Consider the following 18,122-nt stretch of genomic DNA (forward strand, 5'->3'; position numbering starts at 1 on the left):
GCATAAAAACATTATACACAAGTATTGAATTGATAAAAGCATGTGAGAATGTGATGCTAATGTTGAACGAACAAATGATCTACCTAATTACACATCTGAAAAGGTTACCTGGTGGTCTTCGTGTTTGAGGAGGCTGGACAGAGACTCGACGCAGGTCTCCAGAGACGAGTCCTGAGGCTCCATCTTGCTGCAGAGCCGGGACACCACGGACATGGCAGAGTGCAGCGTGTCTTTGTGGACCAGGTGTCCGCTGTCTCTGATGAAGGTCAGCACGCAGTTCAGACCGCCGGCCCGAACACAGCGCCAGACTCCCTGGTACAGATCAGCTCCACACCTTTGAAGAAGACATAACACTTAGAATTAAACGCTCTCTGACAGGGGACACCTGTGCCTGGTCATGTCTCTGAACCAGATGACAAGCATCACTAAACTGAAAGTTATATACTAGGGTATATGCAGGAATCCTGAAGTCAGATGGAAGACCTTTTAAGACCTTTTTTAAGACCCTTCCCATACATTTTAAGACCTCATCTCCACTTGGAGTTTTAACCGGTTACCTTGGCGACACACTTTACCTCACATTGACTATATACAGTATTGATTGTCCTTCCTCCTTATCTTCCAACCATTTGGACGCAGACTTGCATTTCCCCATAACCATGTTGTTTAACAACCGGCGTAAACGGACCTTCGCGCTATCAAGCAGTGAGCGTGCGATGTCCTGTTCTGATGACGTCAAACCCAACGGGATGCCATCAATAAACTCCACAGAATCACACTACACACCTACGCAATGATTACATTCAGGCAGACTGTAGAACACCTCTTTGGACCATTATATACTTATTGAGAACAAGCTACAAAATGTAATACTTTGGAAAATGCCGTTTAATACTTTTTAATAGCCTTAATTTTTGCTAAATTAATTTATCAACTGTTAATACTTTGTAAGACCCCGCGGACCCCCTGATATAAAAGGTCTAGGGAAAGGCTCTATTGAACAGATGGGTTTTGAGGCCACGGTCTGTGGTGCTCTCATGTGGTCGGGGGGAGCGTTCCACAGACTGGGAGCAGCCGAGCAGAAGGCCCGGTCTCCCATAGTATGGAGCTTGGTCCTGGGGGGGGGGTCTGAGGAGGTTGGAGTTGCTGGAGCGGGTGGTCCGTAAGGAGGTATGGGGGGTGAGGAGTTCCTTGAGGTAGGGAGGGGCAGTTCCATGGACACAATGGTGGGTGAGGACGGAGACCTTGAATTCGATCCTCAGTTCCACGGGGAGCCAGTGTAGAGATTTAAGGATAGGGGGTGATGTGATCATATTGCGCACCTCATCAGGATCCTAGCAGCGCTGTTCTGATACTGGAGCTTCTGGATGCCATATTCTATTTAATATGCTGCTTTAGATATCTTTTTATTTTATTATTTTCTCCTTATAGCTTTGTGAAGCACCTTGAGATGACGGTGTCTTTAAAGTGTGCTATATATAAATCAAATGTATTATTATTATTATTTTGTGAGGGATCCCGATGAGCAGTGCGTTGCAGTAGTCCAGCCTGGAGGAGACAAAGGCGTGGACCAGCTTTTCGGCGTCAGACAGAGTGAGTGTGTGGGGGGGGGAGTTTGGCTCCTGAGGTGATAAAAGGACACAGCTGTTTAATGTGGAAACATTCAATAACTTGAGATCAGCGGCAGCTTTCAGCTCACTGCTGAGAAACTGAGGCCTGAATAAAGACACCTACTGTCCCGTGATGTGTATTAATAAACGTCTGCTAACACATGGTCGTGAGTCTCCTGCTTGTGGTATGACTCGTCTCAAGACAAACACAAACACAGCAACAGGCTGATCTCTGGTCAGTTGTTATTCTCATGTCTTAGCCCGAGTTCACCTCTTGTTATCTGCCTGGCCCTGTGCAGGATTACACCAGAGGAGCAGATACATAAGCCAAACAGATGCTCTTTGATGAGATTTCACTGGAACAAAACACACTGCTGCTGCTGACCTAACTGATGGCATCACTGCAGCCTGAAGGACGAGCCAACCAGAAACGCTGTCTGGCTCTTCTCCACTGACTCTGAGCTTTCTCATCATCAGGCAGAGAGAAGTGCTGCAGAGAGTACATCTCTCACCTCAGACTAAAATCATGTCAGCACGAATATATTGTCTCTCAGCAAGTGATAGACAATTCATTTTCAAATAAGGGTCTGCATCCATAAAAGAGAATGAACTCGGGGCATGGAGCGAAATGTTGACATGCATCTCTGTGAATGAAGGGTTTATTTTGACTCAAACAGAGTTGGTGATTGTTGGAAAAGAGGAAAGACTAACCAGGAAGCTTTATTTAGTTCCTTTCGAGTTTGAATGAAGTTCTTGTTGCCATGAGGTATTTAAGCTCGTCTCAGTTCGGTTAAAGGGAGAAAGCTGAATTCAGAAAGTGTCCAATTGTATTTTTCAGGGCGAATATACTGAAAGAATATTTCATATATTTGAGCAAGCACCTCCTGATTTGACTAGATGGATAAGAGACACTATGCACTTCTTTACATTTGAGAACATTAGGTACACTCTAAAAGAGCCTGAGCAGAAGTTTACAAAGACTCGGACCCCCTTACTAAATGATTACGATAGTTTTCAGATCCCCCTAAAGCAGGATGACTAGAGCGATAGTTTGTGGCGGCAGCAGTTTGTGAATTCAGGCTAACATCCAGAACAGACCCCCCCCCCCCTCCTCGTCCTCCTGGGCTCCTACCTTCACACACTGCTCGGCCAGGTCTCTGCTGGTCCTGTTGTTCAGCTCCACCACCACCAGCCGGTTGCACAGCGCCTTGATGGCTCCGTCCACTCCCACAATCCTCCGGGTGCACTCTGCAGACACGTCCAGGTAGTAGGTGATGGCTCTGGCCGTGACCTCCAGCACGTTATCCGGAGCGCTCTCATCCAGGAAGATCTTACAGAGCGCCGGGAGGAACGTGCGAGGAGGACAGCTGGAAGGAGAGGAGAGAGGGGGGAGAGAGAGGGGGTGGGGGTCAGTCAGGAAGAACTTGATTTTTTTTTTTTTTTATTAAACAAGGATTTCAAAATATAAGTTCAAATGCTTATTGTCATATGCACCCTATTACACTGTTTTTCATAAAATTAACAGGTCTCAGATATATCCAGAGCCTGTCTCTGATTGGCTGAAACACCAAACAGATCATTGCAGCATTACCCATAATCCCCTCTGTTTCAGCCCTGTTTCCAAAGTGCTGATTCTGTCTGTTACTTTAGATGACAATAAGGAGCCCTCCCCACGCCCCTCTGAGAGACATTTGGTTACAAAGAACTCAATGGTGCTCTAGGAGGAGATTCAGGTGATAAGGGGGGGGGGGGGGGGGGGGTTACCTTGGTTGCTGATTGGCTAATGGTTACTCAAGACAAAACATCGTTATGACATAAAGTGTCCAAAATCTGATCAGCTCATTTTCAGACAGGTTTTTATAGAAATGGATCAAAAAGAGAGAAAATCTTTGTTCCTGTCTCTTTACACAGAGGGGACACATGTTGATGAAGAAGAGACATGAAGAAGAGGGGACACATGTTGATGTAGAAGAGACATGAAGAAGAGGGGACACATGTTGATGTAGAAGAGACATGACGAAGAGGGGACACATGATGAGTGAAGAGACATGACGAAGAGTGGGACACATGTTGATGAAGAAGAGACATGAAGAAGAGGGGACACATGTTGATGTAGAAGAGACATGAAGAAGAGGGGACACATGTTGAGAAGAGACATGACGAAGAGGGGACATGTTGATGTAGAAGAGACATGAAGACGAGAGGGGACACATGTTGATGAAGAAGAGACATGAAGAAGAGGGGACACATGTTGATGTAGAGAGACATGAAGAAGAGGGGACACATGTTGATGTAGAAGAGACATGAAGAAGAGGGGACACATGTTGATGTAGAAGAGACATGAAGAAGAGGGGACACATGTTGATGAAGAAGAGACATGACAGAAGAAGGGGACACATGTTGATGTAGAAGAGACATGAAGAAGAGGGGACACATTTTGATGTAGAAGAGACATGAAGAAGAGGGGACACTGTTGATGTAGAAGAGACATGAAGAAGAGGGGACACATGTTGAGGAAGAAAGGACAATGAAGAAGAGGGACACGATGTTGATGTAGAAGAGACATGAAGAGAGGGGACACATGTGATGTAGAAGAGACATGAAGAAGAGGGGACACATGTTGATGTAGAAGAGACATGAAGAAGAGGGGACCACATGTTGATGTAGAAGAGACATGAAGAAGAGGGGACACATGTTTGATGTGTAAGAGACATGAAGAAGAGAGGGACACATTTGATGAAGAAGAGACATGAAGAAGAGGGGACACATGTTGATGTAGAAGAGACATGAGAAGAGGGGACACATGTTGATAGAAGAGACATGAAGAAGAGGGGACACATGGTTGATGAGAAGAGACATGAAGGAAGAGGGGACACATGTTGATGAAGAAGAGACATATGGACCCTTAAGCTCACGACACTCACGTCTCGAAGCAGCGGTCCACGTTGTCAGACATGAGCAGCAGCATGCAGAGCTGCTCCAGAGCGATGAGCTGCATGTCCCGCTCATCGCCCTGGCCATCTGCAGCCACTCCAGCAGGGTGTCCGGGTCCACGTCCGCCATGATGGCTAGCACTGCAGGGACACAAAAAGTATGTCAATGAAGTACCCTTTGTCTATTATGAGGACGTGTATACTTGTCTCATTACTCGGGTTGTTGTTTTCTTTCCATGCTGGGGTGGGGGTGGGGGTGGGGGGTACATTTGATCTGCTTTTTTGGCAGTCTGGTTTAAATGTGCACTGTTGCATCTCCAGTATGTATTTGACAGCTCAATGACATTCTGTATTTTCTCTCCTAATGAAAACCTTCAAAAATAAAGTGTTAAAAAAATAAAGTACCCTTTGTTTAATCCTGAATGGTATTTTCTAATATATCAATCTATATAAATACAAATATACACATTTATATACACAGTCTATGACAGGGCTATTCAATTAGTTTGGAATGGGGGCCGGTTGATGAAAATGATCCAAAGCAAGAGGCCGGGAAAAAGATGGCTTGAAATATGAGCAATCATATTAAGAGCTTCAGATACAGCACAGTGGAGTGCATATATTGTGTTTAATTAAATCAAACAACATAGCCCCAAGTTCAGAACTCAGTAGGCCTACATGTGAAGCTCATTTAACCATCAACATGATTTCATTTGATTTCATTCATCATCTAATCATCCACGCAGAGATGCAATCAATGACAGGAGTTGTCACTACAGTAGCTAGGAGGTGGGTTCGAAACCCGAGCCCGCAGAAGTTTTAGAGGCAATGTCTTCCCCTCTATCTCTCAATTGTAACACCCCTCTCTGGAATAAAAGGCACTCTGGCCAGAAAAGAATCCTTTAAAAAAAAAAGTAGATTGAGTATAATGTTAAAAAGTAAAGGGCCAGCCAATATCACCCCGGGGCCGGGTGTGGCCCGCGGGCCGCCAATTGCATAGCCCTGGTCTACGATATCAATGCTACTGAAAAGTCCATCAATCATTTCCTTTAACCTGAGGCGAGGGAACAATTTCCTCATTCAACAATTTACATTTCCAATCTAATGCCATCAGGAACAAATATTAAAAGGCCAAGCACGGGAAAATCCCTTTCCGATCAAATGTCTATCAATTACTTCCTTGATTATTCATTCATAGAGGCAACAACATTCTTGTCTTGACCGTCCGTCCAAATCCCAAAGATATAATTTAAAGGTAGGGGAGGTAAGAACGGAGGAAGCAGCTCGAGATCGCTAGAATTTGAAAATACACAACCGGAAAAAATCTGCCCCTTCCTCACAGAGCCCCTCCTCCAACACACACGAACGCGCACATGACCAATGAGGGCACGAGATAAGTTTGTGCACAGATGGAAGGCTGACAGGCAGGTAGGCCATCCAGTTATTTTAGCCGGGCCGGCTCAGATGATTGGTCGTGCTTTTTACAGCGCCACAGCTTCCACAGATGATATTTATTTATGGATTTATTGTCAAAGCATTTCAGATATTCATTGCTATCAGGATGTTAAGAGCATTCCATGGAATATAACAAGTGTTTCTGAAGTGAATTACCTACCCCACCTTTAATATATTCATAATAATGCAAGAAAAAGTTTATATTCTAGGTACCAGTAGCCATCAAATAGTTGGGTGTTTTGCTTGTAAAAGGACAGTGAAGTTCCCCTTGTTTTAATCCTACTATTTATTCTGTGAACCTGCTTGAAATGCTTTTGAGACGATTTACGATTTAAAAAAAAAAGCCTGACCTGCAGATATTATTATATATATTATTATTTTACATAATTGTGCCTTCTCTCTGGTTATTACCTGGCTCCCCGTTGGCTACCCGGTCCGGCTCAGCGCCCAATCACTGCTCACAATTTTGTCGCTGTTTGGGACTCATCCAACCAACCGGAAGGAAGGAGAGAGGAAAAACACGGACAAGAGAAGAAGAAGTAGTTGCTCGCTCTCACAGCAGGGGTTTCTGGGACATGTAGTCTCTTTACCTGAAAAAACAAAACAATGGAGACATTTAATGACCCGGCAACAGAGGAAGAAAATCAAGATACTTTGGTTATCCCGGGGGAACTTGGTTTGACAGTTGCTTCAATTCAGAAATAAATAAAAAAATGTATATATTAGAATTTAAAGTAAGAATAGTTAATAGATATTCATATAAACATAAGAAGTTAATGTCAAATTAAAGTGAAAACATGACTTGATAACCTTATTTACTGATAATTTCCACGTATTTTCTGTATGGGTAATTAATGGGCGATACATTTATGCTGGAAGGAGACACTTCTGGAAGGCCTCTTGTAAGCTTGTTTATACAGCAGTGGATAATTCCTGGATGACTATAATCTGATTATACAGGTCCATTTTGATAATATGTACAGGAAGGTATTAAAGGCAAAGGGTAGGCGGGCAGATTTCATGTAACTCTTATTTCTGCGGTCCATCTCCCACTGATCTAAGAGGTTGATAAAGAAAAATCCGCCTCTGATTTCGGTAACATTGTTTATTATTATGTAATGTTTGCCCAGCGCCGCAGCATTTAAATGTTGATTAACAATTTGAATGTCAACAGTATCAATGAATCTGCTGAGCTTCACCCTTTCCAGTACAGCCCAAATCATTCCTGGAAGACAGAGCAGCTGTCTAAGCTTTTCATGCAGGATGTATGTCCGGCACGTGCCGAGGACATGCGTCTGATGAGACGGGGTCAGGGTAATTCAACACAAAGGTCTCGGATGAACACACACCTCATAAAGCAACAACAGAACCCTGTACTAAGACCTAATAAACAGAACTTCATCTGCAAATGGACGAATCATAGACCCAGGACAAAGTGGCCCAAAGACCCTGAGAGTGTGATGTAACTAGGGACGCTCCGATCGCCAATTTTGGGGCCGATCGCCGGAATCAGTATCGGCCGGTACCGATCGCCGATCCGATCGAGTGGGCGGGGCCTATGGGGATCTTCCATTTAAAGTGATGTTTAAAACTCAGTTAATGCTCATTCACTGGAGCTTCCACAAACAACAACCAACATCATTATTACATTCAAATGAAGTGCATTATTCAAGTTTACATTCACTTTGGATAATACCACGGGAGAAATGAGCAGAAGCGCTCTATTTTCCTCTCTCTCTCCCCCTCTCTCTCTCCCCCTCTCTCTCTCCCCCTCTCAGCCCGTCAGTATCTCCTGCAGCTCACTGATCCAGTAATGAGTGACCCGACAGTGAAGAATAAATATATGTATAACTAGTGTAGCTTGTTCCAGAGGTAGATCAAATAGCTAAGTGTGTTAGGTCTAACGGGCCGTCTCCACGGCAGCGTTAAAAAAATCTTGGAGGTGGGCGTATCTGAAGCTTGAGGATTTTTTGCGAGCAACCAATCACATGAATCTCCCGCCCGCGACATACGAAGCAAAAAAGCCCGAAGTAAACTGGATATAAACTCCCCAAAACAGGCGAAAACCTACCACTGTCTCTGCCACCTCCCTCCATGCCTGGCTCCTCCGGTTTATATCCCGGTAGGTCTGGTCATAAAGCACCGGGTGATTGATTCCCTACCGCTAATTTCTCCTCCATTTTTTGGAATATGAGGAAATGACCTGCGGTATTTCTCTCCCAGCATACACGCCGTTTGATTGGCTAGAGCTTGAACTGTCAGATTTGCGTACACGGGATTTGATTGGCTGACGCTTCCACCTCAGCCTCAAAAGTTGAACATTGTTCAACTTTGGATCTTGAAAATCCTGAGAATCTCCGCTCGCCTGCCCACAATGCATTTCGGCGAAAGCGAAAAAAAGTGACGTCACCCCATTCAAAGTGAATGGGCAGAAGCGTTTCAAGATTTTTTAACGCTGCCGTGGAGACGGCCCGTAACTCTTAGTGTGTTCTGCTCCGCTCAGCGGTCCGTCACAGCGAGTGGAGCTGCAGGGTTTCTGCTTCACACACACGTTGCATACCGCTATTTTACTGTCTTTTTCAGACACCTTAAAATACTGCCAGACCGGTGAAGCCATTTTGGCGAGCTTGTTTTGCCGCTCAGAGAAAAGTGTCATGTATTTTACGTCATGTGATCGGCTCTCCCGATCGGCCTTTATAGAGAGCACCGATCGATCGGCAGAGAGTGAATATCGGCCGATATCGATCGATGTGTGTGCAAGTACGTATTGTATGTATGTATATTATATATTATATTTTCTACAACATAGTAAGCATTTATTTTTACCCAGGAGGACCGTGTCTGCTTTCATATTGTTTGAAATAAATAAAATAGCAACAACAGGCACAACAGGCACACTGACAACACGCAGCATGTGTCCCAGAGGAAGTTCAGGGTCTGGAGCTAATGTAACAGCGTGTTGTCGTTACAGGAACAGTCTGCTAATCTGAACCCTTATAGCTTTTACACCCTGCATCTAGTCTGACAGGCAGGGGGGGGGGGAGGGGCGTTCATAGATCTTCCACTGTCAACTGAAACCAGCCAATATGCAAATGTTAAGCACTTGGATATGAAAATCTGGGGCTCCGCTCAGGCAGGAGGAAACATTATTCAGTGTTAAGAGCTTTTAATGAAAGTTATAACAGACTCTGTGGAAGGAAACCAGCAGCAGCTCCATAAAGTAAAATCATTCAGGTCTGATCTGTGTTTTTAACAATTTAACAGCTAAATGTGATCATTTGAAACTCAGTGGCAGACCAGCTGGTACAATCAAAATGTAGTCCGAGGAGAAAATCAATACACAAACTATTTTTGGGTCGGGGGGAGGGTGTGTATTGAAACGCTCCTGAAGTCTGTCATTTCTATTGTTAACATTTCTGCATTTACAACAAAGAAAACATGTCGTCCCCATTCAGAGGAGGAGAGTACTGAGAGTCAAATGTAGGCTTACTGGAAAAAAGGAACCCGTTAGTTAATAGCCAAAATGTGAGAGAAATGCAAAAACATCTTCTAAATTGAGGAACAAGTTAAGCACAACTGATTGTCTGTCTGTTGCTGCTGGGTCAGGAGGATTTGGGGAGCTTAAAAAAAGCTCTGAGTCCAGACGAAGCCTAGGATGTCTGCATGCACCGTTTAATAAATGCATAGAAATCATGACGGCTTCTACCATTTCTACGGTATTGTGGTATGTGAAGATTTTTGGCTTTTTAGATAAAAGAATGCTGCTTTTTAATGATTGACACTAAATCAGTATGTGTGTATATGTTGACCAAATAAGTCACAAAACTTGCAGCAGAGAAATGCCGGATCTGTTTGAGGAAATTAAACAAAATAAAAGCATCGCAGTCTTCAGGTGTTTGTTGAAAGCTGAACAGAAATGTTTTGTCAAACTCAGTTTCCCAGTGTCAACAATGCTACTGGAACACATCAAAAACATCCTTTGACACAAGGTCAAGTCAACCATTTCCTCGTAGACAATTTAAACCAATCTCATGCTACAAGAATAAAAACAGGAACAAATAGTAATGTCAAGCGTGGAAAATCCCTTTTCATATCAAACGTCCACCGATAACTCTACCAATAATCATTCATAAAGGCAGCAGCATTGCCTTGTTGTCTGACAAGACCCAAATACATAACGTTATATAATAATGATAGAAAAATCTATATTCTGCGTATCTGGAAGCATTAAAAACTTGGATGTTTGGCTTGAAAAATGACAAACGATCATCACATCAAAAGACAGATTATTTTGTAATAACTAGGTGCAGTTCTCCCCTTTTTAATAAAAATGAAAAAGGCACTTGTAGGTGCAGACACATGTTAAAAGTGCTTTCCATACGTGATAAAAAGCCTAATGGGTGAATCTGTGCTGTGAATTCGATCCATTAGGTTCTTGTACACCTTTCGTCCAAATGTTATCAAAAGCAAGGCAGTTGTTCCTTAATCCTGCCGACAAACAAACAGGTTTCCCTTAACATCTCGATCACAACACACCGTCTGGTATCATAACAATGCAGCACGGCATGCTGGGAGTCTGATGGGTCCAGGATAAGTTGATTAGGGCCTAATTTGAAGCCATCCGGCCTGTCAGTCAGTCTGGATACAAACCGGCTGCTCTGGACAGATCCTCTTATCAACAGATTAATCATCACAACCGTCCAGAGAGAGAGCCATGACCCTCCCTACCCTCTCAAGCCCTCGGGGACTCAGTCGGTCACAGGGTTTTGCTTTCACCCCTTTAACCCTTCATGGAGTCCTGTGTACACTTTCTAGCTGCAGGTTAAAGGCAGTCAGCAGAAAACAGAAAGCATGAGGAAACTTCTAATCAATTCATGGGAGCTCCTATAGCTCTAGTATAAATTATTAAGAGTTATTTTTGAAGTGATATTATAATGTTTTATACAAAAGCTGTGATTATTTTCACAGAATATTTCCATGATTCTTCAGGGGAAAATATAGAGTTAAAAGCCAAAGCTCCATGCAGGTCTGTGGCTTTTGTTATGAGCTGCTGGACTCGGGCTGCACAATGAATCCAAATGTTATGGAAATCCAAGGAAGGGAGAGTGCGATATTCGAATCGCAGGAGGCACAATATTCAAGGTTAAATGTGTGCTAAAATACATTTTGGAGGAAGTGTTGTGGAGATGCAGAGATATTCTGGCCTATAATTTGTTCTCTCCACACTCAAGAGATATTTGTTTAAAGGTCCCATGTCACGGCCATTTCTACTGATCATAGTTCCATTGTTGAGGTCTACTAGAATAGATTCACATTGTTCAATGTTCCAAACTCACATTGGTTTCTCAAACAGCATCTCTGGATAGCAGGGGTACTCAAACCTTTTTATTAAAGGTCCACTTGTGAACTTTATGCAAGGTCACTGGTCCGGATCAATGCCAGTAAAGTCAACCCCCCCTGAAACGAAACTGAAATTAAGAAGCAGTTTCTTACGGCGCGCTATGCATGGGGCCGCCTTGAGGGGGTTTCCCGACATGTCGTTGCAGTAAATGAAAGGGTGTTCCATGTTGTCATTGCTGTGGACCTTCTTAATCTACCTTCTTTGGGGGCCCCCTTCTGGTCCAAGCACTTGCCTGCCTTGCCTGTCGGTAAACGGCGCCGCTTTATACACACACACATTCAATACATACATACAGTATGGTGGCTTGGCTGTTTGTCTGTAGTCAACGCCTTGAACCTCGGCAAAAAAGACATTAGAAAGTCAAGGTAAACTTGCGGTTAACTTGCGGTCTGCAATGAGTGTCACGCTCGTGCACACAAGTAAATATATATGCACGTTCATTCTCACTACGCGTCAGACACAAGACGCGCGTACATAATGATGTACATTCATTTATCAGAATCAGATTTTTTTTTTTATTTATTTTTTTTTTAAATATAATGGGACACAGGGTTCGGTCCGGAGTTTGAGAAGCCCTGCTGTATAGTATGTGTATTCAGTCTGTGTCCTGCACGGCTTGTTGGAGCTCCTGCCCCCCCCCTCCCTATGAGCCCACTGTGCTCTGATTTGTGTTTATGTGTTACAATGGCGTTTGTTAGCAACCAGAAAATGACACCAGTAATGACAAACAGAAGAGAATGCTGCGTGGGGTCTGGGTGCCGTGTTGGTGGGACGTTGCAGGGCTCGCTGCTGGAGCGGACAGTGTGAGCTGGATTACTGGTGTTGTTTCCTGGTTGCTGCGTGGGGTCTGCGAGACAGCGAGACAACGCGAAACTCAGCCTGAGCACACACACACACACACTCGTAGCCTGGCTGTGAGTTTGTGTGTGTGCTCAGGCTGAGTTTCGCTGTCTCAGGCTGAGAAACCCGCGGAGCTGCGGCTGAGAAAAGATAAGGCTGAGTGAGTGAGTGAGTGAGTGAGTGAGTGTGTGTGTGTGTGTGTGTGTGTGAGGAAGTCTGCGGACCAATCCGCGTAGCCGTTACGTCACTGTACCCAGGAAGAAAGAAATGGAAACATAAAAATGTCCAACGAGGCGTTCTGGGGCAGCATAGAGGTATTTTCTGTGTTTTACTCGCTACAGGGTGTACTTTGAGGGTTTGTGACTTTGCAGACCGTTTACATGCAGAAGCTACAGAACACAAGGGGACGGGTAATAACCGGGAAAGCATGACATGGGCCCTTTAATACAGCTTCTCTTAAAAATATAAACACACCTTAAAAATGGTATTATATTTTTCGGTCATGATGAGAATTGGTTCAAAAAGGATGATCCCTCCATGAACTTGAATCATATCGTAAAATCGTGCAGCCTTGTTTAGGACCAAATGAATTTTAGATGTGATGCAACTACAAATAAACATTACACAAAATGTAAATGTGGTTGGAAGAAAGTAAAAACCCTTTCTCATCAAGCCTTGTGTGCAGGCTGTGAAAGTTATTTTAGACAGAACACACTGTGTCTCTCAGATGGACTAATTTAATCACAATTAACATCAGCAGATCCACACTGAGCAAAACAAGGTAAACTGGGCTCAAAATAGGGATGGGAACGATTCATCGAATATTAGAAATTATTCAGGTATTCGAATATGAGAATATGAGTTATGAATATTTTTATTGTAATTTTATTTTATTTATTTTTTGGGAGGGGTGCCTAAGTTGATGACATATTATCAAATGGAATAATTCAATGTATACGACAGTGCCATAGCTAAGTGTGTTAGGTCTAAAGGTGTGTTTTGCTCCGCTCAGCGGCCCCTCACAGCGGGCAGAGCTGCAGGTGCTGATCTCTCTCTCTCTCGTCCGGTTATACTTCACTCGCGTTTATGTCCAAATCCATCAGATCTAGTTCTAGCTAATGATATGGCTGCTGCCCCTCCTTACACGCAGACCACACAGACTCAAACCTCATCTTATGCCCACATTCCAGCTGAGAGGGTCTTCTCTACAGCTGGCCTGATTGTGAATCGCCTCCGCACCCGCCTCTCCCCTGAGTAGACATGCTCATATTCTTAAACAAGAATGAGTATTGAATAGCTGCATTCTGTGCATAGGCCCTGTTACAGGTTGATCTCTGTTGTGATAGGGTTACGTTACCCTAACCCTGTTACAGGTTGATCTCTGTTGTGATAGGGTTACGTTACCCTAACCCGTTATGTTGTTCGTGTTTGATCCCTCTTTCATTTAAAAACCAAGTTGTTTTAAGCATGAAAGCTGTAGGCCTATAGCTGTCAACTGTTCAAACTGTGATCACCAGTTCAATACATTTGACAAATTCGACTTGGTTTCTAAACTTATTTGAACATGTATTTTTTTTATTTAAATTTATTTTTTGTAAATACCAGCTTTCAACAGAAACAAAAAGGGAAGCACATTTATTTTTATTTTATAGGATATAAACATTTCGGTTAACCGTTTTTTTGGGGGTCGAATATTCGAATATACATTTGCTTTCAAATTCCCATCCTTAGTTCTAAACATACAGTTTAAGAAAATCACAAAATCTTCACTGATTCTTGCTCAGGTGTTTGTGGTGTTTTCTGAAAAGCTTTACCAAATAGATTGAAGCTTCAGTCAATGTTGACATTTGATTTTTAAATCAATATTGGAAGTGATTAGCTTCCCTTTTTGTTTCTGTTTAAAGCTGGTATGTCTGGAGATATAGATAAGGCTTCACTATAAGGTTAGTTTTGAGATATTTATAGGATTGTTTCAGACTTCTCTGTATTCTAAACATTTCCAATAACCCCAGATCGTTGTAAAGTCAACATAAAGATAGATGGTGTCATTTCCAAGAATCACAACATGTTTTTATCTCACAAAATATTACTCCATATCTCTTTGGGTTTAGTCTTTCAAAACAACATGTCTGCCATTTAAAAACAGCTTTCACACACAGCTATTCATTTAAGAAAGTTTATCAAAACAAAAAGGGCTAACTCATTCAACCCGTTGAAAGTCTTCATTTAAAATTTTGGACCTTTTTATGGTGACAGCACCTGAGATTCAATATGGGGAAAATACCCAATTCCTTCTCTCTTGATCCCATTTCCCTCACCTCAAAGTATCCGAGTATTGATGGGAAACAAATACAGCTGTACATTGGCAGTCATTGGGATCATTTTAAGGTAAAGTAACATTAGGCAAACGATGAAAACTGAGTATTAGGGCCGTCCCGAATACCATTTTTCGGGCTCCGGATATTCGGTAGTAATCAGCAGCTTACCGCTTCAACACGTGTATTTCAGTTTATTCACAGCATTCATTTTGTTATTCTACAGTATTGTTGTTTTATAGTTATTTGATAATGTATATAACCCAATTTGTGTTCTTTGAAATTGAAAAGGATATTGCATTGTGTTTGTTACTTTCGTTGCAGTTGTATATGTCTTAAGTTGTTGTTGCTATGGAAACAACGTGATGGAGAATAACGGAGAAATGTCATAGGCCTATCGACATATAAAGACGGAGAAAGTAAACAATAACGTTTAAGGTTACGTGTTAGCACCCCCCGAAGAGGCACAAGCTCTTACGTTGATATTGGAGATTTCAATAAATTCAATTTGGCAGCCGCAGGGCAGCAAGGCTACCAAAAAAAACGAATATCCGAATAACGAAATTGAAACCCGAATAGTACTCCAACGAACGAATATTCGGGTACAGCCCTACTGAGTATACAGTCATCCTTAAAGCAGAAATATGGATCGTCACATCGTGGCCAAACCAAATAATTAATCAGTATTTGGCACCAATACTAATTCTGAGGATCAATAGACAATTGATTTCGCACATGGCATTACCAGCTTTCAAATCATTGGGATTGTCGAATATAAGAAAAATAGCGAACGTGCTAATTATAATGTCAAAGCATGAAAAGGTGACGTCTCCAAATGTCTGGTTTTGTCCAATCATCAGTGCACAGTCCAAATAAAAATCTGCCTAATCATTTTTGTTATTGTCAGTTTTGTTTTAAGCTCCATAATGAAGAATCTGAAGTAAAATATGTGGCTGATTCATGTTTCAGTCATTGACCGAAAACAAAACTGAAGACTAGGTCAAGGATAAGAATAGCTGAATGTAATGGAAACAAACTGAGGTTTAGTAAGAAAGACAATCTAATAACTTCAACACTTACAGATATTAAAATATGTTGCCTTTCGGTTAGAAATCCTGTGTTTCCAACTCCTGAAATGTGATAATTCACTCCTTAACTTTGGCTGATCCCTGTCAATTATATCTCTTTATCTATGGAGAACAAGTCATAGAAAGGAACATTTTAACATCTAAACTAATTGTACTCCATCTGGCCATGAAGATAGTGAGATATGATAGAAACATCCAGAACAGCAGAGGGGTGGATTTAAAAAGCTCAACCACAGACTGCTTACACAATTCACTTTCCCATAAGACTCTTTAAAAAAAGCATGTATAAAAGAAGTACACTTATTTTTACGACCGTAAGAGTGGTTTGCGGAGGTCTGCATGTTTAAAAGACGGTTATTTACAGTATAAAAATGTTGTTTTTCTGTGAGTGTTTTCAAAGATAATTGAAGGGAATATGTGTTACAAAAAAGCTTGAATACTCTGAATGCTTGAGGACTAGTTCCTCTACTTTCAAATCCTTCTGTTATGTCCCTATTGATTGTATCTTAGCTATTTAACCAATGTTTAGAGGTAGTTATAAGTCTTAAGGGTCTATGGTTTAGCCGGTGTTTTGTAGGTTGGGAATTTAACTTGCAAAATCTAGGCCAGTAAGTTAGTGAACACATTTTATGAATACTATCTGCTACAGAAACTACATAGATAATTAATTAACGGGGTAGTTTTAAATGCAATTAAAGCAAAGAATGCTGTTTTCTGCTTCACAATATGGAGATATGTTTGTTTTTTTACTGAATAAAAACTAAAACACTGGTCTCTTCTGATAGTTGTGACTTTAGAGTATTATTTATTCTGTATAGTTTATCATATTTAGATAATCCTCTGAATATAAGTATTTTTTAACTGCGAATAAGTACATATTTTAATTTGTATTCTATTGTCAGGAATTTTGTTATTCTTGTAGATAGACTGTCAACATGCTGCTGTGACAAGATATTTTCCCAACTTGGGATAAATAAAAGTATCAATCTTTATGTTTCCATTCTCCTCTGCCCTTCTTGAACAAACCTCCTTTGTTTGTGACTTCAAACTTGCACAATGTCAGCAACTCGGCCACAACAGGGGAGTAAAAACAGGGGAAATTACATGGTGCATTTCTAACAAAGCTAGCAACAGTAACCCTAGGTTTCATCATCTGTCCGGGACACAGGGAGCCTAATTATTGAATCAAACACAAAGCTACATAAGAGGATATTGATGTGTTAGTGGCAGATTTACAGTCGGATATACAGTCAGGGTATTACAGTTACTGAGAATAAAGCTAGCCGTTAGCTTCCCTGTGCTAATTAACAACTGCGATGTTGTCAGGCCTCTAAAACAAACTGTAACCCACAGAAAATTGCATACATTTATAGCCATGAATCCAGCAGTGATGAACGACATTACTTGTTGGTTATTTATCATGTATAGAATTGTGTTACAAGTAACGAAACCCGGCTACAGTTAGCATGCTAACACCACGCTAGCTAAGCTAAACGCTAACTGGAGTAACAGCATATTTTTCGTTTTTTTTTTAATAAACCCGTAATTATAACAAAGGGGAAACCTGCCACATCAATAATTAAATAACCGGTTACCACTCCGTGTGTCTTTTATAGCGGTATTTTCCTTTTTTGAGCTAAATGTTTACGCGGCCTTCGACTCGAAACACAAGCCGCGGGGCTCGAGTTCCGGGAGAGCCGAGAGGCCGCAGCTCATCCTCGGACAAACAATACGAGCCAACCCGGCTCTTGGTCGGATTCACCTGCGGGATGATGAGCCACTCACCGTGTTTTTCTTCTCGGCTCTGAGACGCACAGTAGCGGTTTATGTCTCAGGATCTCCTAGGTCCAAATGATGGGTGAATAGCCGTGTGTTTCGCCGATTCAGAGGGTTTTAATCAAGGCGTTCCCATATCTTCAGAACCGGTATAAAAAAAAAAGGTCAGAGTGACGGAGAGCCGATAAACACAGGAGACCGAAATGGAGAGCCGAGCCGACTGCTGCTGCCGCGTTCAGGAGCTGCTCCTAAGCTCGGAAATACAACACACCCAAAACGTTAATTATCAGAGTCGGTTTTTTCCAAGTAGGTTTACACATACGAGCAATTTGCTTTGGTGTAAAAAATGGTGCATACAAAGGCCATACTTGTATTTCCTGTTTATTTAAATAATATTATTACATTCCTTGCATGGTTAAAACCTACATAGTATTAAACCTGATTCTGAAATTAAGTTTGAATTTTATTTAAAAAATGTTAAATACAAGGTTTACTCTCTTAGTTACTGTGTAGGAATGGGGGAAGGTAACAACAGTTAGAGTATGAAACACATTTAGGCTAAATGTTCAGTCCTAAAAACAGAGTAGTATAATGTAAGTGTAAAAAATGAAATCACTTAATCACGCTTCATCTTGTTTATTCTTGGGTTTACGACAGTCCCTGAAGGCAGCATGTTGAGGCGACGCAGCAGACGTAAGGGGGCG

At 42.0% G+C, this 18,122-nt stretch overlaps 1 pseudogene; it reads right to left on the minus strand.

Annotated features, from left to right (window-relative positions):
* Positions 1-108: 108 nt before the first annotated feature.
* LOC117472301 lies at positions 109-4,673 on the minus strand (annotated as a pseudogene).
* Between the last annotated feature and the right edge of the window lie 13,449 nt (positions 4,674-18,122).

Source organism: Trematomus bernacchii, unplaced genomic scaffold (assembly GCF_902827165.1).
Source record: "Trematomus bernacchii unplaced genomic scaffold, fTreBer1.1, whole genome shotgun sequence".
NCBI lineage: Eukaryota > Metazoa > Chordata > Actinopteri > Perciformes > Nototheniidae > Trematomus > Trematomus bernacchii.